We start from the raw sequence: 13,519 nt of genomic DNA, 5'->3' as shown, positions 1-13,519 counted from the left end.
TATTCGTACGTTGAGGGTGCACTTAATCTGCCAACTAAATGAATGTGCTAACAATAAATGAACGACCAAATGTTTGGCATTAATTACTTTATTACTGTAAATGGATTACTTGAGATTAATTTTGCGAAACGGATAAAAAAAGAGATTGGATAACACCAACTCGTGCTATGATGGTTAATACGGTACAGCTGTTGTAACACAGCATCGCCAACTACTCAGTAGCCACATTAGTAGTTACATCAAACTCATCGTGTTTATGCTTATTGGACGAATACTTAAATATTTTGCGTTTTATTTACAAATTCCGAGTACTTTTTTGTCACAAAGTATAATTCGTAAAGTATATTATAGAATATCGAAATAAGTTTTTTCTTGTTTACCTTCCTATTAGTACTAGTATGCTTTATTTTTTATGGAAATCGGAAACATCTTAAGGTAGACTTGGTCCTACATTTGATTAATACAATAATTAGCCACCTTAATTTGCGCCTCTAGATGAAAACACTAATATATTTACTTAATTAATATTTCCTTGTTCTTAAATAGTTGCAGATATGTATATATGTAGCAGCAGTTATTTTGCTGTAATGGCAAATAATTTAAGCTTAGAGACCAATAAATTTTGTCAATATATAATTTTTATGTATTATTGAATGCGTGTGTATTTAAAATAAACGAGGCTATTGCAAGTTTTCGCCAAATTTTTTCCATTTTAAACACAAATATACACTGAAAAACACTCTTTCAATTTCATTTAAATAGTTCCTACATTGGTCGATATACATACTTATGTATGTGGTATAAATAAAACTGAAGTTCGAAAATCTTCACTTACATATACATATGTCTGGACTAACCGAAGTACTGTTCTTATTCAACCCACTTTTGACGCTAAAGCATACTGTTATCAAATAAGCAGTTCCCCAAATTTCAATAACATATCTTTCAGCTTGACGAATATTTTACGCAAAAAGAGGAACTTGAGGTTTTATGGTCTGTTTTTAAACTGGAGATGGCATACCTCAATGGCATTATTTGTGCAAATATTTATTGACGCATAGTTTGTGTACTGGAAAGTGAAATAATCATAAGGAATTTACAATTATGCCACATGAGAAGTAAGGGCCAGGACTTCAATTTTGATAAAATATTTATGGAAATATGTGTAATGAAAGCTTTTGTGCCAACAAATAAAGAAATTTGACAAGTTACAGATTCCTCACATCGTCGGTAGGGCTCAAACTTGGGAACGTACTGTGTTGGAAATCAGAAATAACAAAAGTTTGCCAGGTTGGTCATAAAAGTAAGTAATGCATCACTTATTTATCTATTTGTTTGTTATATGTATGTTGGAAATAATTCGTGCAGATTCTCTAAACATCAATATACATTGACGCAAAAGAACGTCCTAAATAATGATCGAAACATAACATCCTTAATTAAAAATATTTTATACGTTACATTTTAGACTCCATCATATACAGATAAAAAAATATAAAATTTTAAAAACTATTCACACTAATAATACTATATAATTTGTTTTTGGGAAATTTTACATAGTGAAAAAATTCCTTCTTATATATAGATATTATTAACATATTTCAAAGAAATGTTTTTCATTAATTTGCAACTAGAATAGTAATTCCCTTTTACATGAAATTTGTTTATACTAAAATATTAAATTTTCTCTTTTAGTTCAAAATATCATTTTCAACGTCAGCAGGCATATGGGCTATAAGTAAATTACTGCTAAAAATAAATTGTAAAATCTTACGCACATATACGTTAACAGGAAAATATCAGTCATGTGCCTATTGTCTTGTTCATGGCCTACACTGCGTATTCGCGATTTATCGACATAGCAAAATACAGTACTGCTGACCAATTTACTAGGTTTATTGTATGGTGAGAGAAAGTGTTGCAGAGCAGAGAAATAAACTATAGTAATCATGGCTTAATAAAGCGCTGCCATAAATGTATATATATAAAATAAATTAAATTCAACTTAAAACACAGTAATTTATTAACTTTTGCCTGGTGCCCAGCTCTACATATCTCCTGCAGTCTTCTGTCAACCCCATCTTACGGGCATGTGTCGCCACTAGACAATGACCAGTTAGTATCTGATAAAAGCGAGCACTAAAAAATATTTACTAACCCCACCGCGAAAGAAAAAAGAATTAGTTGAAATCAAACAGCGCCGTTTCCAAATATTTTGTGGCTCAAAACTAAGCCACTTAAAAGCTTTCGAATTGCCATTGTTTCTTCAAAGACTTTCTTTTTTCTTTTAATGTGCTATTTAATGAAGAAGAAAGTTGTTCCTAAGATTTCTTAAATGGAGTACTGAGGACTTATTACAAAGTTCATTTAAACTCAAAACAAACAAAAGAGCTCCTAAATGAGCAAAAGTTATTGAAAGTGTGACCGCCCATTGTGGCAAGGAAAATAATTGTTTAACTGCTTTAAGTGTCATCCCAATAGAGAAGGAAAATTATGAATTGCTTCCATTTGAGCGCCTTACACACAAACTCAAAAGCACACATATAAATGTACCTTAAATGAGAGAACTTGCAAACTTTGAGGCAGAACAAGAAGGCTGCGTCATTCTCATTGCCCTCTTCCCGTACAGTTCGGCAGATCTTTATATTCTTGTTTCCTCATTTAATTTTGGATTGCTCTTTGTGGTTGACTGCTTGCAGACTAATTTTCCTGGAAAATTTTTAAATTAATAGGGTGCAGGCAGGTTTTCTGCGAAGGCCACACAATTTAATAAGCTTATTGTGGCGGATAAAATTACAAAGAGGAAATTAATATGATATATAAAGCCTTTTTTATTCTAAAGAAAAAAAATCAGGTTATGGTTTGAAATTTATAAATGTTGAAATTAGAGATAATGGAGTTTTTATTGTTATTCAAACTCGGAAAATTTTACTGAATAACGGAGTTTAAAACAATAAATTAAGTATTACTGGTTGTTTGTGAAAAATAGTTAATTTTAGTATAACACTTCAAAAAATTAAGATTACAGCGACAAATAACTTTACATAAATTTCTATAATTGTATGAAGGATGTCTCAGTGAATACTTTTATATTGGCAAATTTTAATGAAATTTGTTAGCAGAAGTTATGGTGATAAAAACCTCACAATCTCACTGCTTAAAAGACATATATAAAGAATTTGTTGTTAAACAGTTAACTAATATTATCTTAAAGCATAGTTTAATATTAAGAAAAAATTGCAAAATAAAAGCTATGAAAAAAACTTTCCAACTGCAATCCGACACAGCAAAAACTGTAAAAACACAAAAACTACAATATAACAAAAGGAAAAACATTCCAAAACAGGAAATCCAACGCAGTGAAAAGTGGGAAAAGAATAAATGCAGCAAACACATTGACGCACAGTGCAGTAAAACATTCCCACCTCGTCCATGCTCCTAACGAACTGTGTAGTAGCAGACGAAGCACCAGTCAACCAACAAAAATGTGAAAACTCAGACACCTTCCACAGCAAGCGGTTGTTTGTTTCATCGAACTCTACGGAATTGTTCAATTCCTCTTTAATCCAAGCATTTGGAAGCAAGACTGGAGGAAAAACAACGAATATAAACCATTTGAAACTGCATAAAGGCGTAAGAATTTAACGAGCCAATGTACCTAGGTGACGTGAAAAAGCGCCGGTTTGACTTCCAACAATTAGACGCGGACAAAGGCAAGTGCTATATATACAATGACATACACATAAACAGTACCAGAAGCCAGCAAATTTTCGGTGTAAGTTAGTCGGTGCAAGCGAAATAATGTTCCCAATGATTATAGACTAATTATTATTTTATTATTTCAAATTCACATCATTCAAAATTCATAAATTCAGGCCTGATGGAACAATTCAAATTATATATTATGCTACTAACTGGAGTCGCTGAAAATGAATATATAATAGGTTTCCTACATTTTAAATATGGACTTGGAGCACTTATGAGCAGGTTTGTACAAGATGAAAGAAGATATGTTCAGTAACCCAACTAAGAAACAAATAAATGCAAAAGAAATTCTACGGTCCACATAGTGCGGTGAAGGCCAATACATCGTATGATTTACATTGTTCACATGCTTCAGTATATGCATCTGTGCTGTTAAGTTCATATATATTTTAAAATAACTTTCCGTGTATTGCCACATTTGTTACTAATTTATACACTTCCACGCCTTCCTTTAAAAGACCAATTAGTTATGCGATGTTTCGTAGAATTTTCGTTCATGCAAGTCAGCTTTATCAAGTTCACATACCAGGTCACTCTTTTGACGTGATTATTGAATAAATAGCTTTTAACCTCTAAATCGTTCGCACACGAGTTTTTCACTATAATTCCTATTAAAACAACTAAAACACATACACTTTCACATCTAAAATTTACATAGCGTTCAAAGAGCTTAACAATCTTGACAGAAATAAATTTAAATTACAGCAACCCTCCCCCAAAATATGAACTCAAATTTCTAATCTTATTCTTTATTGACGTAGACACCGCTTACGCGATTATAGCTGAGTTAACAACAGCGCGCCAGTCGTTTCTTATTTTCGGTACGTGGCGCCAATTGGATATTCCAAGCGAAGCCAAGTCCTTCTCCACCTGGTCTTTCCAACGGAGTGGATGTCTTGCTATTTCTCTGCTTCCCCTGCGGGTACTGCGTCGAATACTCCAGAGCCGGAGTGTTCTCATCCATTCCTAGCCAGCGTAGCCGCTGTCTCTTAATATCGTACAGCTCATCGTTCCATCGACTGGGGTATTCGCTGTTGCCAATATGCGAAGTACCATTAATTTTCATCTTCCACAAAACTTTTCTTCCGAAAACTCGTAACGTCGACTCATTAGCTGTTAACGGGGTTTTCAAAAAGAGCGCTACAAAATCAGTTTGAGATATCAGTGAAATTCTTTACTCCTTTAAAAGCACATTTGATGCCATTATATATGGAACTCGATTTCTTTTACATGGCCACCAAGGGCACGCCTACAGAAGTCCAGACGCAGAACCCGTCGGGCATGCTTTATTCCAAACATATTGTGCAAATAAGCTGATGCATGCTCCTTATCAGTTCTTCGCCGCCGTATTTGAATAATTCGGCTGGCAATGCATGTGCCTTGTCGCTTTGTTGTTTTTCAGACGGGTAATTGCTTTTCAGATTTCTTCATGGTCGGCCAATGGAAGCTCCGACCCATCGTCATCGATTGCGGAATCGGGTTCACCATCTCCAGATGTTGCACTTTTACTGCCAAGCTACAGGCTGGGGAAGTGTTCTCTCCATAACTTCTCTTTTTGGGTCGTATAAGAGTATGCTCCGCTCTTAAAACCTTCTGTTATTTGCCAAATTGTTTCCATATCAAATAGCTGACATTAAAACTAAACCTAAATCAAACGACTGAAACTATGCTTCCGCAGAGCCTTTAGCTGCGGCTTACGCCAGATTTTGGTTAGAAACAATTAATTTTAACTTTTTGCAGTGCAATTTTATAGTTTTATGTACAAAAAAAGTGATAACCACAATTGTGAAAACACATTCATACATACTATATATACGTTTAGTCGTTGGCAAGTAAATTACCAATGAGTGTTAAATACCTAATTTTGCGCTCATTTAAAACACAATCTCAAGAAAAACATTTACAAATATACACATGTGTATTAGGGTGATTAAAAATTTTTTTTTTTTTTTTTTCAATTGGTACTCGCAAAAATAGGTTCCTAGACACCTCTAAAGAAAGCCTCTCCAAATATGAGTTTTTAATTGTAACGGGAAGGTCCTCCGCCTAACGGTTTTCTATTTTTTCTTATTATCAGATAGAAAAATTTATATCTCGCTTCCAACTACTTGAAAAAATATCATGTTAATTAAGTTTTGTAGGAAATTGAATGCTCTAAAATATGGTCTCTTATGATTTTTTTGTAAACCCAACCGTTTAAAAGATACTAACGGTTGAAATTTGACTATTTTTGGAAAAATTCTTTATTTCTTATTAATTTTATAACTCAATGAAAAAAAATTATTATGAATGATGATACACATAGTTTTGTAGGAAATTTACTGCTCTATAAAAATGGTCTACTATGATTTTTCGATTAAGTTAAGCGTTTACGAGATATTCATCGTCAAACATCAAAATCAAAAAAAAATTTTTTTTTCGTTTGATACTCTGAAAAATAGGTTCCTAGACACCTCTAAGAATACCTCTCCAAAAATCTATTCATAATAATTTTTTTTTTATTGAGTTATAAAATTAATAAGAAATAAAAAATTTTCTCAAAATAATCAAACTTTAACTGTTAATATCTTTTAAACGGTTGGGTTTACGAAAAAATCATAAGAGACCATATTTTAGAGCATTCAATTTCCTACAAAACCTAATTAACAAGATATTTTTTCAAGTAGTTGGAAGCGAGATATAAATTTTTCTATCTGATAATAAGAAAAAATAGAAAACCGTTAGGCGGAGGACCTTCCCGTTACAATTAAAAACTCATATTTGGAGAGGCTTTCTTAGAGGTGCCTAGGAACCTATTTTTGCGAGAACCAATTGAAAAAAAAAAAAAAAATTTTGGATCACCCTAATGTGTATACATGTGAAGTTACAGACATACGTTGACAAATATGCTCTTTTATAGATAAAGTTGCTGTACTTTTCTTTCATTTTTGGTCGAGGTGTAAATCAAACGAACAAATTGTCTTATATATTCAGTAACAGTAGAAACAAGGATCCACACATTCGGTACTCCGATTTTGAAAATTTTTGGTAATCCAGTGGCACTAAAATTAGTTCCAATTGCTCGAACACGCTCCAATATGTGGTTTTTACCTAAATATGGACAGAGTCATGCACATTGTTCAATACAATGCAATGCAGAAGCAATAGAATAGCAATTTAATAATACAATAAAGACAAAATCGAAGGCGTAAAACCCACGTAACTTTTCGTTAGTATTTAGTCGAAACAATTTCAAAATAAAATCTAGCGCTGTCCTTCCATAAAAATATCGGAATGTCACATTCAACTAACACTCGGATATACATAGATTCAACATAAGTGAATGCATTTTTAAAATGCGTTAAGAGCTTCCAAAAATATAGTAAATTATTAAAACTCATGGAATATATAAGGAATTTATTTGAAAGAGTTTTCCTTCAAAAATCGAATATTTCTAAAGGTATCATTATTATTTAGTTTACTACTATCTTGACAGACCTAAAAGCACTATTCGTGCCCAAAAGATAAGGTGACATTGTATTTATTTTGAAAATTCTTTATTTATTCTTCCAAATCAATTTCATCCCCTTCAAAGTAATCCCCTCCCGATGCAATGTACTTATGCCAGCGGATTTTCCAATCTTCGAAACACTGGTTGTAGTCACTTACTGGGATGGCCTTCAGTTCCGTCTTCGCTGCGGCTTGAATCTCCTTTATCGTATAAAAACGGTGTCCCAGGAGCAGTCTTTTGAGCTTGGTGAACAGCCAGAAGTCGCACGGCGCCAGATCAGGTGAATACGGTGGTTGAGTTTTTGGCGAAATGATCACGAATTACGAGGGCAGTGTGGGATGGTGCATTATCGTGGTGTAAAAACCAAGAATTGCTTTTCCACAATTCCGGCCTTTTTGGGAGGATAGCGTTACGCAAACGACGCATAACGTTCAAATAATATTCCTTGTTGACTGTTTGACCGGTTGGAAGGAATTCATAATGCACAAAACCACGATAATCGAAGAAAACAGTCAACATGACCTTGATTTTTGAGCGACTTTGACGCGATTTTTTGGTCTCGGCTTTGGCACGATATTCGCTCGATTGATCGGTTGTTTCGGAATCGTAAGCATAGATCCAAGTCTCATCGCCAGTTATAATGCGTTTCATGACACCCTGGTAGTCGGAAAACATCGTTTCACACACTTCAACGCGACGCCTTTTTTCCAAAAAAATTCAATGTTTTCGGTACCAGTCGAGATTTGACGCGCTTGAGGCCCAAAACATCCTTCAAAATGGCATTGGCTGAGCCTTTCGATATGCCAACTTCATCAGCAAGGTCTCTAAATGTTAATCGACGATTTCTCAACACCAAATCTTTGATTTGTTGAACGTGAGCTTCGTCGGTTGAGGTTGACGGTCGCCCTGGACGCTCTTCGTCTTCGACACGTTCACGGCCGGCTTGGAACTCACTATACTACTTGTAAACAATTTTTTTCGACATAGCCTCATCACCAAAGGCTTTTTGCACCATCCACAACGTATCCGCAGCAGAAAATTGATTCCGTAAACAAAATTTAATGCAAATTCTTTGCTCAACAAATTTCGACATCGAAAAACTCACTTTTAGCAGCCCACAAAACGACACGTATCTCAAACACTAATGAATATTTTGACATGAAATTTGAAAATGTTATAATAGTACTGAAAATTTTTATCAATTTTTTTAAAGGACCTTGACTTTGGACATTGCAGTATTATAAATACTAAATTTTTGCTTTCATGAACAAGTATTAAAATTGACTAATATCTTGCGGTCCTTCTTTCCATAATATGAATCTTTATTCTAAATTCCGCTTTCTCCTTTCTGGCAATACTTATTTTACAATAATTACGCTCGATGTCATTTGCACGCAAAACATTGAATTAAATTATTCAGTGGTGCAAATTAGAAAGTAGAGTGCCTAAGTACTGTACTGTCTTCTGCAAATTGCGTAGAAAAGAGAAAACACGCAAAAATGTTGCAAACGAAAAAGGAAAAAAATGCGAAACGGAATGTGAAATGGAATCCGAATCGTTTTCTAAGTATTCCACTGTTTTTGGCTTTATTAGTATTCCTGTAATGAAAGCAAATTGTTGCAAATGGAAGTGGTAATAGAAATAGTTCTAAAGCAAAAGGTGCACTAAAGTAATGTATTTAAAACATACACATACAAAAAATAACCTTCCGATGTTTTTTGGCTGTAATTAAAAAAAAATGAATTATATGTGGATTATTCTTATTTTTTATGCCATTTTCCATCACTTTGCTGTATGCTGTTATCAGGCGATCTTGCTGGCCAGTGCAATTCGCCAAAATGGGAGATTAGAAGAAGAATCACACGGAGCTAAAACTGATAAATACAGTGGTTGATCGATGGTATTAGTTGCATTTTTGGCTATAAATCTGGTTACAGTGGTGGCTCGATGCGATGGTGCATTATTATCTTGGAAAATCCATTAACTATTATTGCACAATTCCGGTCGTTCTCGACGGATGTTAACACAGAAACGCCTCAATTCGGCCAAATATAACTCCTTGTTGACCGTCTGTCGCAGAGGAAAAAATTCGTGATGCACTAAACCACGAACAGGGGAAAAATAATGTGCACCACCTTCACTTGTAAGCGGCTTTAACGTGGTTTCTTTGGTTTGGGCTCGCACTTCATATCCGAAATATCCACCAAAATTTTCGAGCGAACTCGCGGATATGTCGAGCTCTCTTGCTATCTCTTCAACGCTTGCCTGCCTATTTCCAAGGACAATATCCTTCACTTTTTTAATACTATACATTCATCAGTTAAAGGATCTTGAACGAGGCATGTCTTCAGCGATCTCTTGACCATCTTTGAAAGCTTTTCGTAGGCTTGGGTTTTTGATAAAACTGTATCACCGTAAGACTTTTCCAACATTCACAACGGCTATTTCGTTAGAAATACAGAATTTCAGACAAATTCTTTGTTCGATATTTTTATCCATTGTAAAAATCCCAACGCACTACTGAGGTGTACCGACTAAAGCAGCTGCTGTACCAACTGGTTGACAGATCGCGCTCGCCTACTTTCTTGTATGATGCTTATTGAGTATATTGACTTATAAAACGTGATCTTTCTTAATACTTAAGCTTCACCTGTTAATTGCGTTAATTTCACAAATTTATTTTTAAGAGAGCCTTAAAGTATGCCTTCAGAAATATGCTCACTGTTTTATGGTTTACGCTCTTCTCGGTTAGCAATGCAGTAGTTTACTTAAGCGTAGAAAAGGTTGACAAAACAAATAACAGGCGTTGCTCAAATATTAATTTATTCAAACATGCCTCTGTAAGCATACTCATGCACATGTTTGTATACTTATGTGTGCTTTCATAGTTACATTTTAGTTTGCGACAAACTTGCTGCGCCGTAACCACAAACCACGAAGCGCAACAACAGCCGCGCAAAACACTCAAAACTACGGCGGAGCCCACGTCTTCAATTTCGTTTGAGCTTCCGCCAAAGCGGTTGTGAAAATTTTCTCACGCTGCTATAGCTTATGAGCGCAAAACTACGTATCAACACACAGATACATTGCAACTAACAGAATGAGTAACTAACAGGCGACAGCATAAGTAGCAACACTAACAATGAGGCGGTTAACATTATCAGCCAACAATAAAGCGGGAGGTAAAAATGTCTTGTAGAAATCCTTATGGGTGCTTCAAATCACCAAAGGGTTAATGACGATAAATTTAAAATGATCAATCGCACATTTTTATCATTTTATATTAGCAATGCGCTAGAATGATAATTCAGTAATAACCAGATTTACAAACAATATTCAAAATCCAAAGTTATGAGTACATTTGACTACCGTGTGGAAATTGCAGAAGCTTTAATAACACAAGCCGTTCCACGACCATCTGGTGGGGGCGTAATCCCGCTCTCGACAATATCAGTAAACGTACAGACGGCTTTGATTATTTAATATCAAAACTGGATAGACGTGCTCACTGCCACTAATGTGGAGAAAAACCTTAGTTTGGTTGCAGAAAATGTGATGTAATACTTCACCCAAAACAATGCTTTTTTGACGGCCATAATGGGCTACCACGAAATGAAGGAAAATAAAAAATAATCAATAAACTTATAAAAAAATTTTGGCTAGTTTTAACATGAATTAACATTAGAATGATTAAAAAACTATGCTACTACTACTATTTAAATAAACTTCGGACAGAAATGGGTTAAAAGAAAATCTGTAAAGGTCCATAACTAAAACCTAAATTAAGATACACTACTGTGATTAAATGTGAATTTTTAATTTATATTTCGCGTGTTTTTCGAATCGGTACATTTTTTCTGTAAGTTGGTAGTACTGTTAGTGACATCTATGCTAAATTTCACTTCAAAATATTAATTAGTTTTTGAGATACGCGTCGTTTTGTGAGGCGGTAAAAGTGAATTCTTCGATTTTTACTATTTCTGAATTTATTGCACAAAGAAGTGCGATAATCCACCATATCATACTGCATTGGTTATTCGTGATCATTTCGCAACATTTTCAACTAATATCGTGCCGCAACCACCGCATTCGCCTGATTTACCTTCGTGTAACTTCTGGCTATTCAGCAAATTCTCAGGACCACTCCGAGGACACCATTTTGAGTCAACTGAGGATATAAAAGCTGAGTCGAAGAATGCTCTGATGGCCATAACGATGGAGGATTTTTCCAAGTGCTATGATGACTGGAAAACTCGTTGGCATAAGTGTATTGCACCGGGAGGGGATTACTTTGAAGGAGATGAAATAGACAAAATTCACCTTTCAATTTGATCACAGTAGTAGAATTGAAATTTCGCACAGTGGAGCGCTGTAGTGAAGGAAAATTGTACAAATTAAGAAGCAATTAATATTATAAAATAAAACTTTGCGCGTATAATGCCTTTAAGGTATGTCAACATATGACTAAAAGTTGCCCGAATCCAATCAAAACAGTTCTAGTCACCTGAATACCCAGTATATAAAGTTGACTTTTGAAAGAAAATATCGGTCAATGTGTGAGATATGAAATAGAAATCCAGCGATAAACCTCTAATGCTAATGGTATTTCTGTAAGACAAAAATGGGTTGAATCGGAACAATATTTACCAGAGCTCCCATATACGTACCTGATATAAAGTTTTTCGAACTTACGGGTAACTTTATACCGCATATATCGATCAACATAATTATTAGTTATCTCAATAAAAATTAGAGAGCGTGTTTTACTGATAATGCTGTATTTTTTGGTCTTAAATGTATCAAATTGGAAGAGCACTTGACCTAGCCGCTATACTTATAACTAATATCAGAATTATCGAACACCCGGCTGACTTTACTCCATATGATTGGTGATTGTATGTGAGGAAAGTTGATGAAACTTTGGGAGCATTTTATTAGCCCGTTGTCTTTCAACTGCATGTAGAACTATTAAAAAATAGATAAAATCAAGTAGACAATTAATAATTTATTGCACATTTTTTTGGCTAACGGCAACAACATATTTATACTAAAAAAACTCAGGCACAGACGCGTTCGATTGCGTTGCTGAGAGAGAGGAAATCAAATTTGCATGAATTACACGCTCGTTGAGCTTACAAAAATAACAAAAAATGAAAAACGAATAAGAGTATATAAAATAAAATTAACAGGTGGATATGTAACACTAACATTTACTCACATGATGTTTGCTTATGCGTCTATGCGTCCACACGGGTTGAAAGCCAAATATGTATAATATCCACAGCTCTTATTGTCACTGTATAGTTGAGTTGGAAAATAATATTGTATATTGGTGGTCTGACCTTTCACACAGTGTGTATAAATATACCTTTGCACGAGTATAAAAATTGTTAGTTATCATAACTGTTCGAGGCGCCGTAAACATAAGCTTGTGGCGGGCTCTCATAACAAACAGTGACACAGCTAAGCTTTGACGATAAAGTTCCAAACATGTTGAATACTGAAATATCAACCACTATAAATTTCGGTCACTGGAAATTGAGCCGCAATAAACAATAAAAATATTTTGTTACAAAAAACCAGCTAACTAACAATGACTGAATTTTATGAACTTGTATATTAAAATAAAAAAGTTTAGAAGCCGCAAGTAAAAGGTAAAATGTGGAAATATCTTACATATGTACATATATAGCTTTGCCAATATGTTGGTGGCTAACTTAATGTGCTTTGTATAAACTCCATTTGCGTTGGCGGTTAAAAAAATTAGCCGTTGTTTATGAAAAAAGTAAATGACAAAAAAACCTTATTGTGGGACATCCATAAGAGATAGTCATATACCATCGCGGAGTTTTCTGTAGCCCTTTTCATTGTGTACAATACTTAGTACATTATTTTGATAAATCTCATAGGGTTTAGCCTGCATTTTCAATGTAATTATTTACGACGCCACCTTAGAAAAGAAGCACATACATACATAGGGACAGAAAAAACGACTTTTTTTATACTATTTATGTAGCGATAAGACTCAGTATTGGAATGTGAATTTTAAAAATTAAGTAAAATATGTTTAAAAAAAAATGTTTTAAACAAAACCGCATAGGGACTACAACTATTTAGAGCTTTTCTTAATTGATAAGAGTTATTTAAAATATTTGTCTTCTTAACCGTTCTTATTCATACAAAAACTGTCTTGACTAACACTTACTATATTTATAACAAGTCAAGAAGGGTTAAGCTAAGGTGTAACCTATCATTTTATACTAA

This window comes from Bactrocera neohumeralis, chromosome 3 (genome assembly GCF_024586455.1).
Source record: "Bactrocera neohumeralis isolate Rockhampton chromosome 3, APGP_CSIRO_Bneo_wtdbg2-racon-allhic-juicebox.fasta_v2, whole genome shotgun sequence".
Classification (NCBI taxonomy): Eukaryota; Metazoa; Arthropoda; class Insecta; order Diptera; family Tephritidae; genus Bactrocera; species Bactrocera neohumeralis.
The sequence above is the reverse complement of the archived record's forward strand: the minus strand, read 5'-3'. Positions refer to the sequence as shown.